Source organism: Sebastes umbrosus, chromosome 21 (genome assembly GCF_015220745.1).
Source record: "Sebastes umbrosus isolate fSebUmb1 chromosome 21, fSebUmb1.pri, whole genome shotgun sequence".
NCBI lineage: Eukaryota > Metazoa > Chordata > Actinopteri > Perciformes > Sebastidae > Sebastes > Sebastes umbrosus.
Window position 1 is genome coordinate 13,196,843 of NC_051289.1, and position 24,204 is coordinate 13,221,046.

A 24,204-nucleotide genomic window follows, 5' to 3' on the forward strand; every position below is an offset into this window, starting at 1 on the left:
CATGAAAGTTAATAATAAAATTTTGGTCACCTAAAACTGTCTTATTCAGCGTTCAGTTGTACCTAGCTCCACCCTGGCGATGACCAAAAACCAAGATGGCAACGGCCAAAATGCCGAACTCGAGGATTCAAAACGGCAGTCCACAAACCAATGGGTGACGTTACAGTGACTATGTCAACTTCTTATATACCCTACAGTCTATGAATCTACCTTGATAAACAAGACCGCTTATGGCACTACAGTAGTATTACAATTCATTCTCCGACATTACAATGTCTGTTCCAAATTTCACGCCAATCACGGCAACCTACTGGTGGCGCTATGGGTAAATAAGTCACTTAAGTCAGTAAAAAGTCTGGACAAAATGTCACAACATCCATCCAATCCTATTATATTTGCAAAAAGGATACTAAATAGGTGTCACAGAGACAAATAGGGCTTTCAGCAGCATATCGGTGGTTTTCAGTTTTCAGCTAATCATCTTTTATTCCAACTATGCATGTATGTCTGGTGGCGAGGTCACTGTAATTGAAACAAATGTTGTCTACTAATGCCAGTGGTGATTAAATACCAGAAAAAAAGGCAAACCAAAATATTAAATACGCTCCTAAGTGGACAATAATGGGGTCCAAACCCATGGGACAGTGATAACATAAACTCAAAACAAAAACATAAAAATTCTACATGTCAATGATAGAACAATCCAGTGATGGACCCGCAGCTGCAGATGAAATGGTGCCTGACACATTGCCATTTGAAAAATTGCCAATTTTCCCTGGTGGTGGTGTTATTCAGTGTGACCAAATGTGGTCTGACAGACTTCGAGGGCCAAAAGGACTTTTGTGTTCTCAGTAAGGCCTGTAGGGGAGCGACCTCTCACAGTGCCAGTAATCACTCATGTGAGTCTTTCTGTACGAGCTGATCCGATGGTCCGTTAGCAGACTAGCTACCTAACTTAATACAATTTTTGAGAAATAGTGCCTTCCAGGTTTGGAAGATATTTCTTTTAGTCGTGAGACCTTGAACATTTCATCTAACTTTGAAGCCTCTTTAGGAGAAAGATAGGGAAATATTGGAAACATTGGTTAAAGAGGATAAAATACAAGTAGTGACATATTGTAAAGTTAGTCTTCACAACACATTCAAGCCTAGACTTCAAAAGGAAAACAAAAGCTCTTGCACATGTAATTACAGCAATCTGAAATTAAATATATGCCGAAGGATTCCCGGCTGGTTCATATAAAATAATTAAGCGACATAGCAAAGACAAGAGACATTTTACTTTTCACTTCAACATGGTTAATGCCATTATGGGGGGAATAGCTTTATCACAGATCCCATAACACCACAGGGAGTGTTTCCATTTTCCGTTTTAATCAGGTGCTAAGTGGCTACGGCTCAACAGTGCATGCCTGTACCTGGAAAGAGCCTTGGCTGCTGTCTGTTGAGAAATCACATTTAGCTCTGCCTCTTAGTGTGTGAATATCAATACCACTACTCAAAGAAGCTCTCTCTTCTTTCTTCTCCTTCTTCTTCTTCTTCTCATCACCTCTTCGTTGTTTAAAGCCTGAAGGTGCTCATTTCTAATGGTGGTATACTGTGAGAAGTCAGACAGGAATGGAGCCTGCTGAAGGACTTGTGTGCACTAAGTGTGTGTGCGTGTGTGTGTATAACAGCTTCAGCAACATCTTTTGCTCATCACGTTAATGTTCCGATTAGCTTCAACATGTTTGCGGCTGTTTTGACTGTTTGAAAACGAGAGCAGCAACTAAACGATTATTCCATGCTTGTGTCGGAGAAATGAAATTAGATTGGTTTTAAAAAGGTTTTTTTCCCCCTCAGCAAGTACAGTATATATATCTAGCTCCTTCCATTAATCATCATTAATCATGGATCTCAACACAGCTACAGTTTACAAATCTGCGTTTGTGTCCACATGAGATATCATATGAACTGGGGAACATTGTGGAAAGTATGGACATTAGGAACAAAATCAGTTAGAATTCAGTTTGGTGTGACGATGCAAATAAAATATAAGTTGACGAGATAAATGTTAATTTAGTGTTGCCTTTTGGAAGTGGTAAAAGCTAATTTGAATGTTTCTTATTTCAATGAATTTAAAGAATATGGATGGTTTAGAAATAAATCATTCACAAGAAAGTCTAATGCATTTAAAAATATAAAAAAAATATATATAACTTAAAAAAAATGTGGATTAAAAATGCAACATTTCTTGTGGGGTATGGAGCATAATGCTTGTATTAATACACCACTTGCAATTTTCTATTGATAAAATATCCACATTTGTGCCGTGATAACTGGATGCTTTCCCACAGTGATAACTCCATTACAGCTTTGGTTTTTCTACACGTGTTGCTACAGATAATTGTGCAGATTCCGATAACCTTTGCTAAACAGCAATGTGTTCAGTAATGATGATGTCGACACAATAACCTCTGCTGATATACAGGCCAGATGGCCAGCCAAGTTGCCCTTTCAGAACCCTGCTATGCTCAGTGAGGGATGCTGACAGCACGTGTGTGTGTGTGGGCGTGTGTGTGTGTGTATTTGCATGCACAACTGAGTGTTTACTAACAAATGGATCTGGATATTCTTTTTTAAAGTAGTATAATGCAATGCCACATCACATCACCATTTAAAGGATAAGACAGGCATTTTATTACATATGTTTGTCTACAAATCCTATGAAAAGACCAAAACCAACAATGTGTTAGTCAAAGACTGAGCCAGGCTAGCTTTTCCCCCCTGTTTCCAGTCTTTATGCTAAGCTAAGCTAATCATCTGCTGGTTGTACTGTGGCTTCATATTGAATGCACAGATATGAGAGTGGTATTAATCTTTTCATCTTGCTCAAACTGGATTGTATTTCATGTCTCACCAACACGTTCTCATCCCAACTCGTCACATACCGACGCTTTGTCAGGACCCCTTTGGTGTCACATTCTGACCCATTTGGTAGCCCAGCGCGTCAAACTATGACGCTCCACTACAGTCGCAGTAAACGCGTGGTTAACGTGAATTAAAACAAAAACACTCGCTTAAGTTTAGGCAACAAAACCACTTAGTTAGGTTTAGGAAAAACGCTTAAGCGTGATATATGCTTGCTGCATCCGCAATGGTCACGAGTGTCCGCACAGTGCCACACCATCAGACATGGCTCTTCGAGGGGGTTCTGTGTGGCAGGTTATCTCCTGTCAGTGCACATCCAAATTTTTCTAACAACACATGGACGTGGATGGGTGGAGAAAATGGAGAACTTTGAGGAGCTTTGAGGATGTAAGTTTGCCGCGAGGAGAAACCCGCACACAGTAAAAAGGGTCCAAACGTTTCCTCGTCACAATTCCACATGTTCGTGTGACCGTCCTTGCAAAAAACTACAACAGAGGCTTAAAGGGAGCCTTGTGTGTCTGTGTCACACGCCGAGGGGGTGGGACAAAACTTCAGTATTTGATGCTCTGGGAATGAGAACAGGCTCGTCTCATTTTGCACTTGTCGCAGCAGTTTTTTAACACAGGGTTGTTTTATGTGTAATAACACCTGCACATTCTAATTCCCAGGGCAATAAAATACAGAGGCTTTGTCAAGGCCATCGGCGTTCAGTAAGCCGCACACGGCACCCTTTAGTGCTGGTATTAAAGGCACCGGGCTTTCCATTAACTATAATGTAAACCCATCTGCGCCAACAGTAAATGCTTCAAGAAAGTGCAATAGTATAAAGAGCGAAAAGAAGTAGTAGTTTTAAGCCCAACAATGTATTTCTTTCCCTAACCTAACTATAGTGGTTTTGATGCCTAATCCTAAAGTGACGACAAGGGGAACTATAGTGGTTTTGATGCCGAAAATAAAGTGAAGCCAAGGGACGTGACAAAGCGGTAGTATGTGATGAGTTGGGATGAGAACGTGTTGATAATACACATTTGGTGTGCTAGTGAGGATTGTGTATATGGGATTGACTCACAATAAACTATGTCCATCGTGATGAAAGTGTGGCTCATTAATGTGTTTTTTTATAACATTGCTTTACGGCTCAGAGGAATAAGCTACAGTATATCAGACTGAGGATCAATCCATTATTGGTTTTTGGTGTTTTTGTTGGATTTGTGGGAAAATATATAGAATCTCGCCATCAGCCTTGTCCTTTAATCATGGTTATGTTTTTTGCTTTTTAATCTGGATGTAATGGAATGACACAGTATAAGGCATTATGAAGACATACAAAAAGAGAGAGAGGAAGAAATCCATAATTCCTCTTTGATTCAGAGGAAAAACATCCACGCTGTGAGCAGGTGAGCGGAGCTCTGGAAAGCTCATTCGGTTCTTAACTTGTCAGAGTAATCCAGGTCCACTCCTAAGGGGGGAGCTGGCAACAGGCATTTTCCCTGCAATTTGTTATAGGAGTGAGTTTACATTTTGATTTAATAAGGCCCATAGGCATGGCCCCCGAACAAGAATCAATCATCACGCTGGAGCGAATGGGGCTCTGGCCGGCGGAGAGCAAGTAGACTGGCTGGGATCAGTACAGTACAGCCAGAGCTAACTCTCTTCTCTCTCTTTCTTCTTTCACACACACACACACATACCGAACGCGCGGTACAATTGTGCCAGTCCATATCGGTCATAAGAGAGGCGGATTTTCATCTAACCGAGAATCAAAGGCTTTGTCTACCCGCGTGACTGTTTGAGGCACATGAAGGAAGCCGTTTCACTTTAATAAAATATGGCCTTCTTGCGAATAGAATGAATGCAAATGTATTTAAACCACTGAATCACGCGCTGCCTTGAGACACGGGAGCCTGCAGGGCCATACTTCTCTGTGTTCCATTTCTCATTACTGTCTAATACCTGGCTCCCTTGATATGGCCCCCGAGCCTCCTGATGGAACATTCATAATTGATTCTGATTTGACTCCCTCATTACCAACAAGTGACTCTGTATTGGCGTGTGCACATTCAGCTCCAGAGGGCGAGTCCTTTGGAGTGCGAGCTTTTAGCTTCACTTTCACCCTCATCTGTCTCTCTCCCTGATCACACACGACGAAAAGAGAGTCCGTGCAAGTGAGGAAGATTTCTTTTGAGTGTGAGTTTTTAGTTCCTTTCTATCATTTGCCTTGTCTCATTTCCTTTGTTGCACACATGCTCTCTCACACACACACACACACACACACACACACACACACACACACAGGCACCTGTCTCGTTCTTTTTGTCTTTTTTTTTCTGCATCTCACACAAAAACAGGAAGCAGCGGGACGGTCTGTTTTTGCAGATGGAGGCAAAACGGTAATGATATCAAAACTGCCAGGGTGACATTTACAGAGGCAAAGTATTTACACTCTTTTGCAACAAAAAAATATGACGGATAAATAGAAGCCGAAAGAAAAAGGGACTAGTGGTACAAATACGCAATGTTTCATGTGTAATTTTCTCTCTTTGAGGGATTAAGATCCTCGAGAGCAGGTCCCCTCTTGAAAATAAATGGTTATTGTTCCTCTGGCAGGTGAAGGGGCCAGGGACTGGTGTGCTCGACACTGAAAACACTACACCCACGTGATGAGATAACAAGCTTAGTGGCCCTGACCTCGCCTAATGGCGTTCCGTCATATTTACCAAATGGTATTTGGAGCAATCGCCGCAGTTGCGACGAGATGGATAGATTGACAACATAGCAATCAGATCCACAAGGGTGTGTGTGTGTGTGTGCTCCTCCGCTGTTCATAATGCAGCGGTGCAAACAAGAAGGATTTCATCACTTACACCCTCTCCTTTGTTAGGGCAAAGGCACCATCAGCGCTTTGTTCTACACTCTGATTTCATCCCACGTGATCAAGTCAGAGAATGAATGTTTAAACTACAGGTCGCACCCTCTCCACCTTTTCCTCTTCCTCCTCCCCTTCCGTGCTTTTGTTAAATGCATGAATGCCTGAAAGTCTTTAGGCAACATTTTCATCTCTATCTCCGATGTTTCCCCCCCCCTCCCTCCCTCCCGCAGCAGAGACATCAAAATTCTGCAGGAATCGTCCAGGAGGACAGTCCCTCACGGACTGCCCCACCTTGGAGGACGGCCTGGAAAATGGCTCCCGGTGTTGTCAGCCGTGGTAATACAGTGCGAGACACTGCAGGGATAAATACCTGGGCGACAAATAAATGTGTTGTAAAAGGGGCATTAATCGCCAGCTTTGTGAGACGTGTGTCCTTATGACAAAAGAGGGAGACATTTGTCAAGTGTGTTCCACAGATGGCCCCACGGAGACCTTGATGGATCACCTCCACCTTGCTTTAACTGGCCGCAGAGGCAGTGACGCTGAAACCGCTCAATCTGCAGCACCCAATCTACTAGTGGGGGAGTAGAATAATAAAGCAAAACATGCACACATATCTCGGCTTTTATCTTAAAGTAATAGTTTATTTAATAATAATTTGTGATGGACGTTAATAAGGCAGAGTTTGGGTAATAATTTGACCATCGCCATGTAAATAAGTTTGGCTAACTTGTCTGTTTCTTGCCCTGTCAGACTTCTTTTTTTTTAGCAACGTTGACACATTCACAGAACTCAGCCATTAATTTGGTGTTATAATTACTGGACTGATGAGTTTCCTTTTTGTAGGGTGGCTGGGCTCAGCCTTAGAAATCAGCTCAGACATCTGGAGGGAGCTCGGAGTAGAGCTGCTGCTCCTTCGCGTCCAAAGGGGCCAGCTGAGGTGGTTTCGGGCATCTGATCAGGATGCCTCCTGGACGCCTCCCTTTTGGAGGTTGTCCAGGCACGGCCTACTGCTAAGAGGCCCCGGGGCAGACCCAGAACACGCTGGAGAGATTATACATCTCATCTGGCCTGGGATCGCCGCGGGGTCCCCCAGGAAGAGCTTGAAAACGTTGCTGGGGAGAGGGGATGTGTGGAAATCCCCGCTAAGCCAGCTGCCCCCGCGACCCGGATTAGCAAGGAAAATGGATGGATGACCAAAAACTACATAACAACATCCAAGTTGTGATCCACCCAAAATAAAGTTTGGAAACATTGTCTATTATTCATATCCAGTTTATGGCAATTTGCTTACGCCCTAATGACTAAGGTCATAAATGGCTGTCCATTGGTGTGCACACATTTTATGTTCAATCAAAACGAGTGTTTAACAGAGTTTAAAATCCTCAGAGTGTGATATGATGTTCCAGGCTGGCGCCGTCTACTCTCACTCTACTATACTTTCCACAACAGAAACGAGCCGCGGTCTGACATAATGCCACTTTTTTGTGGTCCAAGACATTTTCGTTGATGGACCCGGGAAGTGAACCGTGCACTCCCACTCGCGGAGCAGAGTGGCCCCGGCTCCCTTAATTGGTCATGCAGTTCACAGCGGATGTGATTAATCACTGGCCAATTAGCCACTGGCACCTGTGCCAACAACACTGGGAGGAGGCTGGGAGTGCGTGCAACTCAAGTGAGAGTCGGTACCACTCCGCGCACTGCTCCTCCAAAACTGTTTTAATGACTTTCCCACTTCATGTTTTATTTTTATGTCTTCAGTGCTCAGCGTATACTGCAAAGGACTCCCTGCGAGCGAAAAACATCAATTATGCATACCATTAAATATGTATATCTGTGCCTTTTGTTTATTCGATTGGAGTACACTGATATTTCTTTTTCTCCTCCTAATGATTTACAAAAGAAAAATTAAAGGGACCTCTCTTTCGTACTTGATTAGCTTCGATGGTGTTGACGGACATGACCCGCGGATGACTTCCTGTGTGACATCACCGCAAATCTCCTTTCCGCCTCTGCCTGTCAGCCAATCCATACTGTGCGCCTCCTCCTCCTACCAAAGCCTACAGGGACACTTCCTTTGGCACCTCGGAGTATCTAAATCCTTTTACAGTGAAGCCGCCTGCTCCTCTCACACCTGACTGATGATCCTGTATTACACGTTTAACTGACACAGAGAATAGGCACTTGGTGGAAATCCTCCCGAAGAGAGAGAGAGAGAGAGAGAGAGAGAGAGAGAGAGAGAGGGAGGGAGGAGAGTCTAAATGCCGGCTTGGGACGGACGCCTAGTCTACTCATGACTCAAAGACGTGTGTCGGGGCTGGAGGTTGGAGGGATTAGAGTGCATAATAGATTTCAGAGCAAGGGAGCACTGATGCAGCCCCAATTCAAACACTGCCTGGGGCCTGTACGCTTTCCTCAACCAAAGATTGCAGGAGAAATAATGGTAAGTTCTTTTTTGCCGGTGGGGAGGCACTAATAGCCTCTTAAGAAAATCCCAGGCTGTGTCAGACAGCTTCGGCTGCACTGAAACGTTCAAAGGTCTCCCCTCGACCATCGTGGCCTCGCCAGCTTCTCATTGTTCAGATGTCCTCTCGAAGATGTCTGTGAGGGAGCGTCAAGTGTTTCTCCTCGGCATCAAAAAAAAAGAGACCCATCTGTTCTGAGCTTGTGTCGAAACTAAAAGAAAAAGTCACAGATAAGAGGCCTTCTGTTACTTTTTAATGATGCAAATTGTTGTTGCTCTTGTTGTCCGAACGAGCGTTTGTTTATCTCAGTGTCGAGGATCGGGCGCGTTAATGTGATCTGAGCGGAAAGATTAGGCCCTGACCGCTGACCCTAAACACCGCGAAGCCACATGGAGACAGATATGGCTATTAAAGTACCATAATGGAGGGAGAAAAGTGACACCAATTAGATTAAATGTGCTAGATATTCACTAGGCCTTTTTTCCCCCTTCTAATTTCTCCTGGCAGAGAACCAGAGAGCAACTCAGACTGAATAACAGAGGATAATGATCTCATTACGGTACACGCTTCTTCTAGTCCGCCTAGAACCTGAGAAAGGAGGAGGGGGGTTTTGGAGGGGCGGCATCGGCCATGACTGACACACAAACATTGGTAAAACTCAGCTGAGGTAACACAAAACAAACAGTCCTCCTCTACAGCGTGCGTGATATCTATGCGAATATTAAATCCAAGGCCAGACAGACTATCCAAAGAGAACCAGAAACATGCTACAGCTTGTGCTCTTTGAATTATTAAGCATTTTAAAATCTCCTCCATCCCCAAAAGTTCCCATTGCATTAATTAACGAAGTTCACTTGGAGAGGCTGTGTAACATCCCCCTTGATGAAGGTAGACAAGGTACAACCATTACATTGCACTCTGGAGAGCCTTTATGTCTGCCGGAGCTCTACACGACCGTGTTGCCCCGTCTGTATACTTGAGTACGAGGGGAAAAGAAGACTACAACAAGGACTAAGTATCACCCTGTTGCCAAAGTCACACAGTGGCAGATGTAGCTATTACTGGGAAAGCTAAGGCAGTGATTTACAGCCTCTGATATCATTATGATTTTCATTTTTAAACAATAGATTTTGGGAAATACAATTGTAGGGCTGCAGGATTATGGCCAAAATGATAATCCTGATTATTTTGATCAATGTTGAGATCATGATTATTTATCACGATCATTCATCGATTTTAGAGACAAAATATTTTGATTGCACTTTCACATTAAAATAAACAGAGCGCTCTTCTCACTTCCATGCTGTGCTACATTCCTGTTAAAGTACAAATTAGGGCTGCACGATGTTGGAAAAAAGTGACATTGTAATATATTTTTTTGATATATATATTGCAATATAAAAAACTACAGGAATATTTACCCTACTCCTTTGTTAGCTACATTTAAAAAGTGAAATGCTTCAATCTGGTGCACTTTGACAGCAAAATTAGCAACAATAAGAGCTAGAAAAACAGTTTTATGCTCTTAATTAAAACATAATTGTGCAGCCCTATATGCTCAGTTTCTTGCTGAGAGTTAGTTATACATACAGGTACATTTAGGAGCAGTGGGCTGCTGTAAAGTCTTGACATGCAGACAGGAGGAGCCGGGAATTGAACCGCCGACCATGTGATTAAAGACTACAGCTGCCCAAGTACTATTATGTCTAATAATTTGGCTCATGTCTGACTATTACTGTCTGTGTACGCGTCCATTCAGGAGTATAAACGAGGCTCTTATTGGTGGCGGCATAGGTGGACTTGTATAACTTGGGATGGCCCCAAGCTAGCTCAGTGTTGCCAACTACTTTCAATGGAAAGTAGCTTTGCTAAATGCAAATACAAATGAAGTCAAAATATCATAATATCGTCGGTCCATGAGACTTCATAAGCCACCCCTGCCACGAAAAACATATTCATTCTTCACTCTCTTTTTTTTTCTCTTTCCTGCCCTTTTCTTTCTCCTCTTTAAAAACCTACACCCCCCTACACAACACACACTCACACTAACAGTTATTTGTCTCATTTTGTTTGTTTCGTTAGATTTGCCCCGTCACCTTATTCCTGTCATCTCACCGAATGTATTTTGCTTTGTCTCGTCAAGTATCATCTGTCTTGTCTTGTTTCAATAAAAACAGAAATTTCATATCTGTGACATCATAATAACTATTTACATACAACAAAAGTCAACCTAAACTCACACTAACTAGCTTTATCATTAGCTATCATCTCTTCACTACGCATCTAAATCTACCTCTATTTTTTTTTATGCAGTCTGTTGTACAGACAGTGGAACTGAAGTATCACACTTATAATCTCTGTGTATTTTGAGAAAAACATGAAACTTAATTAATCTTCCTCCACTCAACGAGGGTGAAGGTTATTCAGTCCAGAGAGCCACAGTCACATCAGATATATTGGCAACTCTCTTCAAGGGACAGAAGGTCTGCCCAAGAAGTCTTTTCTTGAAAAAAGCACTGAAGTCGCTAGAGTGAACAAAAATATAAATGCAACACTTTTTTTTGCTCCCATTTTTCACAAGATGAAATAAAAGATCTAAGACTGTTTCTATGCACACAAAAGGCTTAACATTTTTTGCACAAATTTGTGTTAGTGAGAACTTCACCTGACAGGTGTGACATATCAAGATGCTGATTAAATTACACAGGTGTCAGTTGTGCTGCTCACAATAAAAGGCCACTCTCAAATGTGGCGTTTTATCTCACAACACGACGCCACAGATGTCGCAAGTTTTGAGGGAGAGTGCCATCGGCCTGCTGACTGCAGGAATGGCCACCAGAGCTGTTTCCTAAGAATTAAATGTTCATTTCACTACCATAAGTGGTCTCCAATGTCTTTTCCGACCTCACAACCGCAGACCATGTGTAATAATTTAACAATAATAATATCCAGCGACTTCTCAGACATTGAAGAGGAGTGGGCCACAATCAACAACCTGATCAACTCTATGTGAAGGAGATGAAGAAATGGTGGTCACACCAGATACTGACTGATTCTTTGGTGTATCTGTGACCAAAAATACATTTAGGTAGTCCTAGTCATGTGAAATCATTATAAATGTATTTTTTTTCCAAGATAAAACACATTTTAGAGTGGCCTTTTTATGTGAAAGCACACCTGCAGTAATAATAATGCTGTTTAATCAGCACCTTGATATGACACACCTGTCAGGTGGATGGATCATGTCGTCAGAGGTGCAAGTGTTCGCTAACACGGATTTTAACTAATTTCAGCACAGAATTAAAAAAGGTGTGCATAGAAAAAGTCAGATTTTTTATTTATTATTTCAACTCATGAAAAAGCAATAACAAAAGTGTTGCGTTTGGGGAGATGCACCATATGAACATTTAACAAAAGAAGCTTTATTTACACAAATTAAGCCAAATTAAAATGTTAACCGTATGGAGCGTGGAAATCAATGGTGTCAGTAGTGTGTGTGATGTGTGGGTGCAGGTGTTGTAAAAGTGCAAGACAAAACATAAAAATAAACTAAAGCAACATGACTAAGCCAAACTAAACCAGGTGCCTGGAGGGGAGAAGCAGAGAGAGCTGCAGTCAGTAAACTAGGAACGCCGGGTCCAGGTGTTCCACATCACTCCAATCAGCTAATCAGTCGGCTGCAGGTCACAGAGAGACACGGGTTAACAACGGGGAAAAGCCAGGTGACATGTGAGAGTGGTATCAGTCTTTTCATCTAACGCCCTGTCTATGCGAAAAAATATATTTTTAAAAACAGATATGTTCCTCTACGTTTTGGCCTCTTCCAAACGCAAACCACATTTTGGGTCACAAAAACGGATATTTCTGAAAACGCCTTCAAAGCTGCCGATTTTAAAACTCACTTAAACTTAAAACTCCGGTCAATTTGTATCTGTGTGGACGTGTAAAACGGGGCGTTTGGGAAACGGTTTTGCTTTGTGTAATGAGCATGTGCCAGAAACAATAACAAAGATGGCGGACTACCGTTTTTTTTTTTCCATTTTGTTAGCACTGCTCGGACTAACTACTCCTTTACATTTGAAAATTGTTCCAGTCACAGGAGGCCAAAGCAGGAAACACATGAAACATGTCGAGGCCGAATGGTGATTGAATGCCCTTACTAAAAATAAGTTTATCCAAGTGTGCTATTAGTATACTTCTATTGAATTTAAAATAAGAGGGCATGCTTTCAGATCACTTTTTATGTACTTATCAGAGATATACTTAACAAAAGTATACTTAAGTTTACCTAGATTATGCTGACAAGTATACAGAAAAGTGTAAGTATACTTAATCTTTTGATCGAGATATACTTAATAAAAGTATGATTAAGTATTCTTGCCTTATAGGCCTACAGAAAGGTATATACTTGGCTTGTAGTTGTGCTTACTTTAAGATAGCCTACACTATTAAAGTGTGTGAGAGTTTGTTAACGGATGTTTTGATATGAATTTACTTCAGTACATCAATCATTTCTTTAAGTTTTTTAATTCTCCGTTCACCGTGGAGGCATGTGCAAAAGGAGCAAGTCTCTTTATGTAACACATACTGTAAATCATTGGCTAAGTACTATCAGTATACCTATAGTATAGTTTAGTACAAAATTAAACTTAGATGTAAACTAGTTGTGTACTCAAAGTGCAGTATTCTTACACTTAAAGTATACTTTTATAAACTAAAAAGTAGGCCAATTTAGTCCTTACAAGTATACTACTAGTACAAACCTGAATGACCTCCTTTTCGTCATTAATGCATGTAAAGAGACAGTTGATGACAGCAGAGTGATGACCAAGAATCCCAGCCCCCCCTCCGACAATAACTGTTATCGATCGGACTGTAATGAAGTCGAAGGAAAGGGAGTGAGAAGGGTGGTAACACAATTCCTTGACCCTTAACTTGTGATCTCTCTTGTGGAGTCATTTTGAATGGAGTGTGAACGGAGATATTTTGTTAAACGAAGGTTGTTTGGACAGATTTTTCTTTTTAAACGGAGGGGAAAATATCCGTTTTTAAACATATCTGTATACGTGTAGACATGGCCTAAGAAAGCGAATGAGTGTGTTTCCAAATGCTGAACTATTCCTTTAAATTATATGTAACAAATCAGAATAAATCCTTCTGCCTTGACTAGTAGCCATATGGTCTGACATAATGTGTAAACGACCCCGATCCAAAAAAAGAAAGTTCCATCTTGACGAACAAATGTTGAACTTCCTGGGTCAGACGCTGTAGTGGGACCTTTGTGTCCGCAGCCCGCCAAACTTTGAATAGTGGAGACTTTGAAGCAGATGCCACTAAAAGACAGAAGTCATGAGTCACAGTTGGTCTGATGAGTTACTGTGGCACTGTGGTCCATCTGCTCTCATAAGACACTGGCACTCTGGTTGCCAGAACTCCCACCAGTCCGGCTACACTCTGTTGTTGTTTAGAGTGCACTCATTAGGGTTGAGAGAGCACATAAAAATAATTCGAGACGATCTTGACCATTGAAATTCACTCTTTCCGTTCCAGCTAACTCAGTTTGGATCATCGTGATCATAATGAGTACATCATTTATTTCAATGGGAAACATTACATACTGCACAACTGAAATTAAGCCATCAGCAGAGGAGAGGACAAAACTAAATACTGTATAGGAAGCAGCTCCAAACGGTTACATCATGCAGCAGCAAAGATAAATAGATTTATAGAAAATCCTGAGTTAGCTTTTTCTTCTGTGCGTTTCTTGCTGAATGTGAATTTAATAAAGAATGTTCTTAATACTCGGGTCAATAAATTCTGGCTGGAATATAACATGCTTTCACAAAGATGACAAGTGATTGGCTGAATTTGAATGATGCCGCATAATGAAATTGAGTCGTTCAGCTTCTGCCGTGCAATATGAAAGATTGTGTATACTTTGGTTTGGTGATATCTTGCTGATATTTGCTGAACATTCAGTGTACCAATATAACTGCCTGCCTCTTGAGGAGACAGTATCTTTCTTTGTTTTCTGCCCAACTTTAACTTGAGTTGCCTCAATTATGTACATAATTTAAGGTGCAGATGGCAGCCAGGTCTCCTAAAAATTACTTTCAACGGAACTGCATTGTCTATTACTTTTCGAGGGAAACGTATTTTCTTCTGGATTATGTTTGTTTTCGATGTATCACAAATGCGTGTCTGATCAAAGTCCGCGTATGGAGGAGGTTGAGGTGAATTGGTGGGTCAAACAAACACACGACTTTCACCCAGGAGACCAGTGTTGGTGCCCCGTGTGAATCAGAAAGTCAACTTTGACTCATTTTAACTCTTTGTTAAATGTCACGTAACAAACGTGGGCTACTTATTTTAAGCCAAACCATGATCTTTTACTACACCAAGTAATTTTTTTTTGCGTTTTTGTTTTGTTTTGTTTCAATTCACATCGTTATCATGTGTTTAAAACTGCGACCGTAATCCGGTAGAAAATATGTTTCCCTCGAAATATAATTGAGAATGCTGTTTAGTTGTATGGGAACGTCATTTTTAGGAGACAGGGTTGTAGAGGGAGTTCTAAATTCCCGAAACTTAACTTAACTCTCAATCCTATTCAAGGCACCATTTTGCCCCTAACAGAATGAGACAGCATTGTTTTCCATTAAAGAAACTGTTTACAAACCGTTTACAAATCAAGAGTTTTTGAGTGTAAAGACACATACGTATATTTTCCTTGCCTCACAGTTTGTACAAACAAGTTGGCAAGCTTAGATTTGGATGCTTAAAACAAAGTTTATGGGAAGAAATCCAAACCTATAAAACTGCTTTCCGGTATAAATGTCAATTACCCTTTTAACAGATTTAAAATTCCATATGTTAAAGATATTACAGTTAATGAGAAGCTATCGATCACTGATATTACAGTTTCCAGCCCGGTTGTACCAAAAGGCGTATGAATTGCAAGTCATTTTGCGTGCAATAAGAACACCGTTCTTGATTTTGGTGTGTAATTTGTATGCCATGTAGTCTGTATTGACTGCAATATAAGCGCATCCGTTTAAATATGTTACGCTCAGAGCAAGAGACGTAGAATAAAAATTGAACAAACACAGGACTTTCAACCAGGAGACTGGTGTTCGTGGCCAAATTGTTATTTTGAAGTTACGTTAGTGACGTTTCTGACGTATTTTCTGTACTTCTGTTACGTTGTTTCCATATGTATTCTACTTATGAAAATACCCATGATATTTTTCCTAAACCTAATCGAGTGGTTTTATTGTCTAAACCTAACTCCAGTGGTTACCATAGTTTTGTGGCATGGCGTAAAAATGACACACAAAAGAGGCGTACAAGTGACATGCAAAAAGGCTAAAATGCGTTTTCATCACCCGAGTCATGTCGTGCTATTTACAGGCCTTCCCATGAGACTGGGTTGCAGTTTCACTGTAAAATGAAGCATTCATCAGATCCTATTTTTCATCCTGGCTTTGTTGTTTAAAACTGTAGATATATTCAACTTTACCATTCCTTCTAATGTCAGGACTCAGATACGCGCAGCCGTCCACATAAAACACAAAAGCATGACTTTGATTGGCACATTGGTAGGAAGCAAAGTGCAGATATACAAAGTTCTCATATCTTTCAATGGCTCAATTTCTTGGTAATCAATCAGTTTTTCTTTCCTCCCTTCAATCACAGAAAGTGGTCCTATCATTAGGAAGTCACTGCTTCATTCATTTGCTTTAGACTTTCTCTCTCACACTACTTTTATTCTTTTCTTCTGCGCTCGCTCGCTGCTTTTTCTCTTTCTCTCGCTCTGCCTTCAGATTGGCGGTAAGTGCAAGGCTGCAGTTGGTTTCAGTGCTCCAACATCATGCTAATCATGGCAGGGGGAAAAATGATGGTAGGGGGGAAAAAAAATATGATTCCGACCTAATCTTGCGACTTCTCTTGGTGGCAGCTTACCGGTGAGTTATTGTGCCCCAAGGGCGGATTTGGCTTCCAGTTCTTTCCCTCTCCTTCATCTTCATCGCAGTCACTGTGTTAAGCGAGCGTATGGGGCTTGCCCTCTCGCGATCATATCGACACCAGCGCCGGTGTGTCAGTCACATCTTTTCACTCGTGTGCATGTGTGTTTATTCGTGCAGTTCTGGCCATCATTGCCTGCTCGGCTTATTGCCCACACAAATAACTGCTTAACAAGAATTTTAACAAGATTTCGGTGACATTCATATTTGGACAGAAGGTCAGCTAAAAACGGTGGCCCCCGTCACAATAAAAGCACTTTTCCACAACATCAAGATAGCTGAGAGGTTTCGTTCGTCATGGGATTTGCTGAAAGGTGACACATACCCTCAAGAATGATTCAAAATTAAAAGAATTTTTGGCCATTTTTAAAAAAAATAAGCATTTGTTGGTTCAATGGTAACATTTTTATGGGCTGAATCATCCAAATTTTGAAGAAATTGAATGAGATCCTCTAGATAATCGGAGCACTTCATCTGCCGCTGCCCTTGCCACAGGGAATGGAGTGAATGCAATTGCTGGAGATAATAATGACTTTCTCTTACAATGACTGAAAGGGGTCCAAAGAAAAAAAAAATCCTTGGCTATAATCAAAGGAGAGAAAATAACCTCGTGTTTCACTGAACTGTTAGGTCTCCACATCATGTACAATGGGAAGGACGGCATAAGGAGCGTCTGCACGTGATAGCCGTTCTCTGGGTTTTGCTTCTCAGCGAGGCCAGATGGCATCAACCTCCTCCTCTCTCGTCTGTGTGTAAACAACCGTTCACAGCTTGTAGTGCAAAGATTCCTGTAATCACAACTTTTTCACTGCAATTGAAACGCTTGGGTCAATTAGGGCAGTGATTCCCAACCTTTTTCCTTAAGGGACCCCTTTTCTATCATTGAGTAACGACCCCAGACTGAGTGACATTTAATAGATATTTCATATTATATTCAATTGTCCCAAAAAGCGAACGCAATAACTGCAGGAAGTTTGGGTAAAACGAGCTATTTGGATGATTTTTGAGCAGGTTATTTCCTATATTGCGTCAGAGATGAATTTTCCTGTTATTTTTGGGACCTTTTAATACAAATCTCTGTATTATGTATTTTTTTTTTTATTTTTAACAATCATACCTACCTGTATGGCTCTCTTCCCAGCTCTCAAAAAACACAAAAATCTGAATTTTCAACTCAAATGTAAAATCTGTCCTTCTCTATGGCTGTGAAACCTGGAAAACCACAAACATAATCACCAACAAACTGCAAGTGTTCATTAACAACTGCCTCCGATACATACTGAGGAAATGGTGGCCCAGAAAAATTACAAATACAGACCTGTGGAAACAGACAAACCAGGAGCGAATCAACAAAGAAATCAAAAGGAGAAAGTGGAGATGGATCGGGCATACACTCAGAAAACAAGAAACAAACATAACAAGATAATCTCTGGACTACAACCCACAAGGAAAGAGGAAGCCAGGGAGACCAAAAAACAACTGGAGACGGTCTATGCTCGACGAGCTAAACAAGATCGGGACCTCCTGGCAAGAAGCAAAGACCACTGCACAGAAGAGAGTGAGGTGGAGATCCATGGTGGACGCCCTATGCTCCCAAGGGGGCCAAGAGGACTAAGAAGAAAGAAGATACCTACTCAATGGGCTTCTTTTCTGACAAATTCAGTGTTTTCTTCTCCGTGACGCTTGGTCATTGTTCTATTAGCTCTTTGGTTGTTTTACCTGCGTACTTTAAGTTAATATCTTAAATAACAAACTAAATTTAAAAAATAACAATTTCATTTAGTTTTCTCCATAAAAATGAATGAAATACTGAGATATAGGCCAACTGTATATTTAAAAAAAAGGGTTGTCTTACACCCTTTAAAATCAAGAACGACCCCGCTGTAAAGCTTTGGCGACCCCTAGTGGGGGTCGGGACCCCCAGGTTGAGAAGCAGTGAATTAGGGCGGTGTACTGTATAGATCCAGCTGGGGAGAAAAAGCGGAATAAAGAATTAAATTGATTTTGTGTGCAATTTGTATCATCGGGATTCTGTAATGTCATCTTTTTGTTGTTTTTGTCTTCCTTAACTGCAGTGTGTTTAGGAGAGCTTGTAATCCCAAAGAAACGGGACTCACCAACACCAACAGTCAAAGGTCACGCAGTAGATCCCGAGTCACTCTAGTCAGTCAGAATCATTCTCAGCACCCTGTCTTCTCCTTTTTTTTTTTGTTTTCAGTGTCTTTATCTCCAGACGCCAGCCTTCCAAATGGAAAAAAAAGGGGCCACAGTCTCCGAGGTGAAGCCACATACAGAGGGAAGGTAAAATAGAGTGAGAGCGTATTACTGTGAAGTGTTCCATGGATACATAAAAAAAAATATCCATCTCATTTCCCTGTTGAGGGCCTCTATGAATTTTCTGAATGATGCTGGAAGCAGATTCACTCCCTTCAATCGTCCCACTGTGAATGTGCTCTGAAGATGACCATAATAAGAGGGGCGGGATCTGAAAGCCATCAAATCCTCTGGAGTGCATTGATAAGGAGCTGTCTGTGTGCGAGTGTGTGTGTGTGTGTGCTGAGGATTTGGTCAGTCGACTGTGTATTGAGGATTTTATGGGTCACTACCTTTTACTTTCCTACTTCCTTACTCTCAGCTTCTTTCTTAATTGTTTTGTTTTATCAGTCCATCACTTTGGTCCAGACTGAAATATCTCAACAACGACCTGATAGATCGCCATGCAATTTGGGACAGATATTCGTGGTGCCCAGAGGATGAACCGTAATGAATATGGCAATTCTCTGACCTTTCATCTAGCGCCACCAGCCGGTCAAATTTTTCACTTATTCATTGTTTTTTAATGAAATGTCTCAACATCGACCGTCTGGATTGGCACAACACTGTGTACAAACAAAAGGCATGGTTCCAGGAGGATGAATCATTCTCATCTCACTTTGATCATTGACTTTTCCTCTAGCACCACCATGAGGTTGATATTTGGTTGTGTGTGTGTTTTTTTTTTTTTTTAAATATCTAGTCTATTTGATGGATTGACATAACATGTGCTACAGACATTCCTGTCCCTCTTAGGATGAATTATAATAATAATGTAAGGAACCAGTCATGAATGATTTGGTGCTTGTTATTGGAGTTTTATGGTATTTTCATTATATCATTGTTTGTAAATTGTTTGTGTCTTGTGCTGTTTTGTATGTATTTACGTGTGTTCTGTGCTGTATGTTTATTATTGTTGAGTTTTATGTATTTTAAAGCTCAATATGAATGAACATTGCAAATTAGTTTAGGTTATAAATGATGTGGTATGTGACATTGGTTCACGTTACTGTATATACCTGTCCCTATACAGATGAACATCAAATAAATAAAAATTGATAAATAAATAACTTTGGCACTGATTGTTTGTCTGGTGCCACCATTGGATCAAAATTTCAATCAATTTCAATTATTTGGTTTATGACTGAATAGCTGCAGAACTAATGACATTCCCATCAGCCCCAGCTGTACATGCTTAATTTCAAATGCAAAAAAAATAGTTCTTTATTTCTCAGCTTCATCTTTGGAAAAACATCGTAAAATAGAGTTTCTGTTCGATTCAAATGGATATAATTCAGATTTGGATTGTGTTTTTGGGCAATTTTAGATTAGTGAGATCATGTCCATTCACCAAAAGCTGAGGAAGATGCAGAATAACATTACTTTGATAAAAGTTATAAGACATCACGATTAAAGATTTTGGGTCCACTGTGTCTAAGTGCAGCCTCACAGAGCCGCTGGCATTAGTCTTGTTTTCTTTTTGTCTTTCTCATTTCTATTGTTTTATTCCTTTACACAGCCTTCACTGTGCTGATGTTTTTCCCACTGTGTGATAACCACCCTCCCAAAAAAGAGAGAAAAAGAAAATCCAAAACACATTTGCCGTCGGCCAATCGCAAATTAGAGGAAACCTAAACAAAAACTTAATTGCCTTTGCCATCTGCATTGATTTGATGAAGCCTATACAGTATTATCCCAGAGGGAAATATTCCTTATAGTTCAGATTCATATACTTTTCATTCTCTGCCTTCCTTTATTTCTTTCTCAGACACAACATCAACGCAAACAATCACTGCACACAAAAAACTATTTCCAACTCCTGACTGCCAGAAAAGTTGGAAGTGTACTTTGTGATATGTAGCCCATATTTCAAAATGATGACTATCAGTTTGAGTCAGCCGTAATCAGACAAGAACTAAATTGTAAATCTAATAAAAAAACAAAACACAATTAATCACCTCAGACTGCTTGTATCTGGATGAGGTTTTACCTCTATATTGACAGAACTTAGGCTTATTGCATATCTCAAAATCCTCAGGGATCATTATTCAACGCTCATTTCATTTGTTTTGTCTGGTGATATATGACTGTGTGCTTGGGTCTCTTTACTTTTCAGTTATATTTGCACTATTCCCACAACGTGATGTGATGAAAGGAAAGTGTGTTGACTCAGAGCACCATTGTTACTAACCTTACCAAATAGAAGTTTATTCAAGTGTGCTATTTGAGTATACTTTCAGTTTACATTTTATGTACTCAGAGATATACTTAAGTAACATATTTAAATTACTTTCTGAAAGCATTCAGATTAGCATTTTGAATAAAACGGAGCAATAACGTCTACGACATACAATATGGGCTCTGCGACGTCCTTTGTGGATACTGTGAATTTAGCTTTAACTCAGACATAAAGCTTGGACCCGTTTTATTCCAACTGTGAAATAAGCCACTAAAGCCTATTTTAAAAATAATTTGTTTTTACCATAATAGATTAGCTGACTCCCTACTCCTCTTTTTCAATAATTATTAATAAGGCAGCGATTGTAATGTTTCCCTCACAAATCATTCATACCCATTAAATGTGTCGAGAATAATTAATGGTTTTTAATAAAGAAAAAGAGATTCCTCATAAGGCGGCGGGGGCAGGAAAAGGTGCAGTGCAACACTGTATTAAAACATATTGCAATGCTGAGAATGGGGAAAACAGTCATTTATCATGCCACGGTAATGTCCATGCTTCAGTATCCACCAGTTCGCAGCTATTGCCTGTTTGTGTGTGTGGTTGTGCGTGCACATAGACATGTTCCCGGGTTTTTGTGCTATCTGAGTGCGTGGTTTATCTATGATGTAGCTCCTCATTACCACATAATTGGCCCGGTGATAAAATGATCATGGTTAGGCTAAATCACTCCGTCCATACACACCGAGATAGACTCTGCTCTGTGAAGCTATTACTGTCACCGACTGCAGGCTCTTCATGCAGAAATATACAAGCTGAAGTCCCGCATGTGGTGCTTGAGGAATGTGTGAAAAGAGATTGCATCAAGGATGGAGAGCTGTCACTTTGGTTTTCATACAGTAGCTTTGGCTGGTTTAGAATCTGGTAGTTTACGTAAAAAGATCCCATCTTTAAATCTTTATTTCCCTGCTCGTTTAGAAAGTTCTGGGACCATCTGGCGACTTAAGAAAGCCAGAATAGATTTAGATAGAGTCTCCTGTCGAAATCAATACATCTTCATTGAAGCTGCGATATGAAACATTTTGCTCTGACAGAGAAAGTATATATATTCCAGTCTTAGCCTCCTCCTTCTCAGTTGCTAAGTTTTCAGACCCCAACACTTGACACTTGTCTTGATGAGCAGTAAAAACATCTACCATGTGGCATCTGTGAAGCACACAACAAACATTTCTCAAGCAGATGCCGAATGCAGCTTTTCTGCACTAAAAAAACACGACGGTGATTTGTTTTTCACTGTCTTTTCGGCTGCAACACGTTATTGTTTTGTTGCTGACGCATTGTGGTCATTGTTGATCTCTGTCAAAGAAGTCAAACTGTCAGCTCACCCAGCCCGGTCTAATTCTCTGGTCGTCAAATACCGATGCTTTGTCGCGCCCCTCGGTGTCCGATACCGAAGCACAAGGCACCCCTCAGAGCAACTGCTCCGGCTGTTTTATTAATTCCGTAGGATGGATGTTGGGGTAGATGGATGGGTCAAACAAACAAGGACTTTTACCCAGGAGACCGAAACGAAACATAGCCCCAAACGTAACATACTTAACTTAATTAACTTACATCACAAACGTAACATCAATCCATCCATCCATTATCTGTAACTGCTTATCCTATGTACGTAACTTAAGATACGTAACAAACTTTCTTATTTTGACCTAAACCATGATGTTTTCCGAAACCTAACCAAGTTGTTTTATTGCCCTAAAGTGATGCCATGGGTAACTCAGTGTTGGAAATTAACTTTTTTGTCCACCTGCCACTCAATAGAGTACCATTGTTTTTTTTGGCTGGTGCAGTGAAGCAAATCTTCCATTGGCTGGTTGCTGCATGGTGCTAATTTCCAACTCGGGTCCTGACCAAGTGTTCATGTGACGAGTTGGGAATGAGAACGGGTTGGCTCACCACAGGCCCCAAAATGTTTTAAAGCAAGCCTATGTAATTTATGCTAAACAAGTATAATAATAAATGCTATAACGTAGAATAACAGTTGAAAAGGTAGAGACGAATCTAAATTCCTAAAGTATAAGTTTTTCCGATCCGGGTGCGATCTGATTTACCTACATGTTGAGTAAATATGTATCTGACACATTCAAATTAAAAGTGTAGCCTTTTAAATTTGGCATATTTTATTTTTCACAAGCTAAAAGTTGATGAGGTCAAATTATTGATGTGATAAGAATAAACGTAGTGGAAGAATGTGACTCCTGAAACTGATGTGAAGTGATCATCTGGAGAGAAGACGTATCACTCTGTTGGAGTTGTGAAACTACAGTGGTGTTACATAGTGATGCTTCATTTACCTCACAAACAGGCTTTGGCTGAGAACAGACTCCGGCTGCGGAGAACACTTTAACCAGAAAAAACACAAGTTTAATTTTGGCTTCCTGTCAAGTTACTCACGGAATTAACATTAATTAGCAACATCTGATATGACCTGCTGCCAATGTGTGTCATACTAACTGACGAAAGCGAATTTTTCACATTCACACACACTATTTTTTACACTAACATATGCAGCTAAATGCTTGCAGTCCCGTTTCTGCCACGCTGCAACACTAGAAGGTGAGGTGGAAAAAACAAAAGAGTTCAGAAAGGATTCTTGTTTGTTTTATTTTAGCCGATACGATCAATTAAAATATACATGTATGGGCTCGATACTGCTAACATTAGCCACCATAAGCTAAAGGTTATACCAGACAAAGTAACACTCTAGCAGGGCAAGGCTGCGTTTTATCGATTATGAATTAATCTTTTAATTGTAATATACAGAATATATATATTGTAATATAAAGTTTGCGTGATTTAATTTATTTTCTTTTTTTATGAAACAGTCTTCCTTTAAACTTCACAAAAAAAGGCAAGTGTGTGTGTGTTGAGGGGGTGGAGGTTGAGAAATAGTGGCAAATGGAGATTTCTTTCCAAATGTACCTGAAGATTACAGATTAACAGTGTTAATGGTTTTATAACATATATGTTAATAATATAATTTTTAAACTTATTTTCTGGGTGGATCCTCACTTATGGAAACATCATGAGCAATTGGTGCACCATAGGCGCTCCTGGTTCTATTAACTGGCCTCATATTCCTCGGCTGTCGTGCAGCCTTGCAGACGTATCATCACACCACAAGGTGAATACCGTTATGGATCCCCCTCAGTGTTTAAAAGTTGGCAACAGACAATGTGAACTGAATCTTTGGCTGTCTGTAAACTGGCTAAAAGTAAACTGGTCAGGATGTAGGAGGTACAGACTTAGAGCCATTTCTCACCAGTGCGATGCCAGAATACGGAAAATCTGCATGCAAATTTTCCACATGACAACTATGCACACCTGCGTTGCCTTGTTCATTTTCGTTAAATAAACGGTTTGATATACCCTCAAACAACATTA

The 24,204-nt window shown here is 40.5% G+C and overlaps 1 long non-coding RNA gene across 1 annotated transcript; it reads right to left on the reverse strand.

Moving 5' to 3' along the window:
* Nucleotides 1-74: 74 nt before the first annotated feature.
* Nucleotides 75-22,961, reverse strand: LOC119480283. Its single transcript, XR_005204868.1, has 3 exons — nt 22,952-22,961; nt 21,082-21,084; nt 75-206 (listed from the first exon to the last, which is right to left on the reverse strand). It is a non-coding gene; the product is annotated as an uncharacterized LOC119480283 (long non-coding RNA).
* Nucleotides 22,962-24,204: the final 1,243 nt, after the last annotated feature.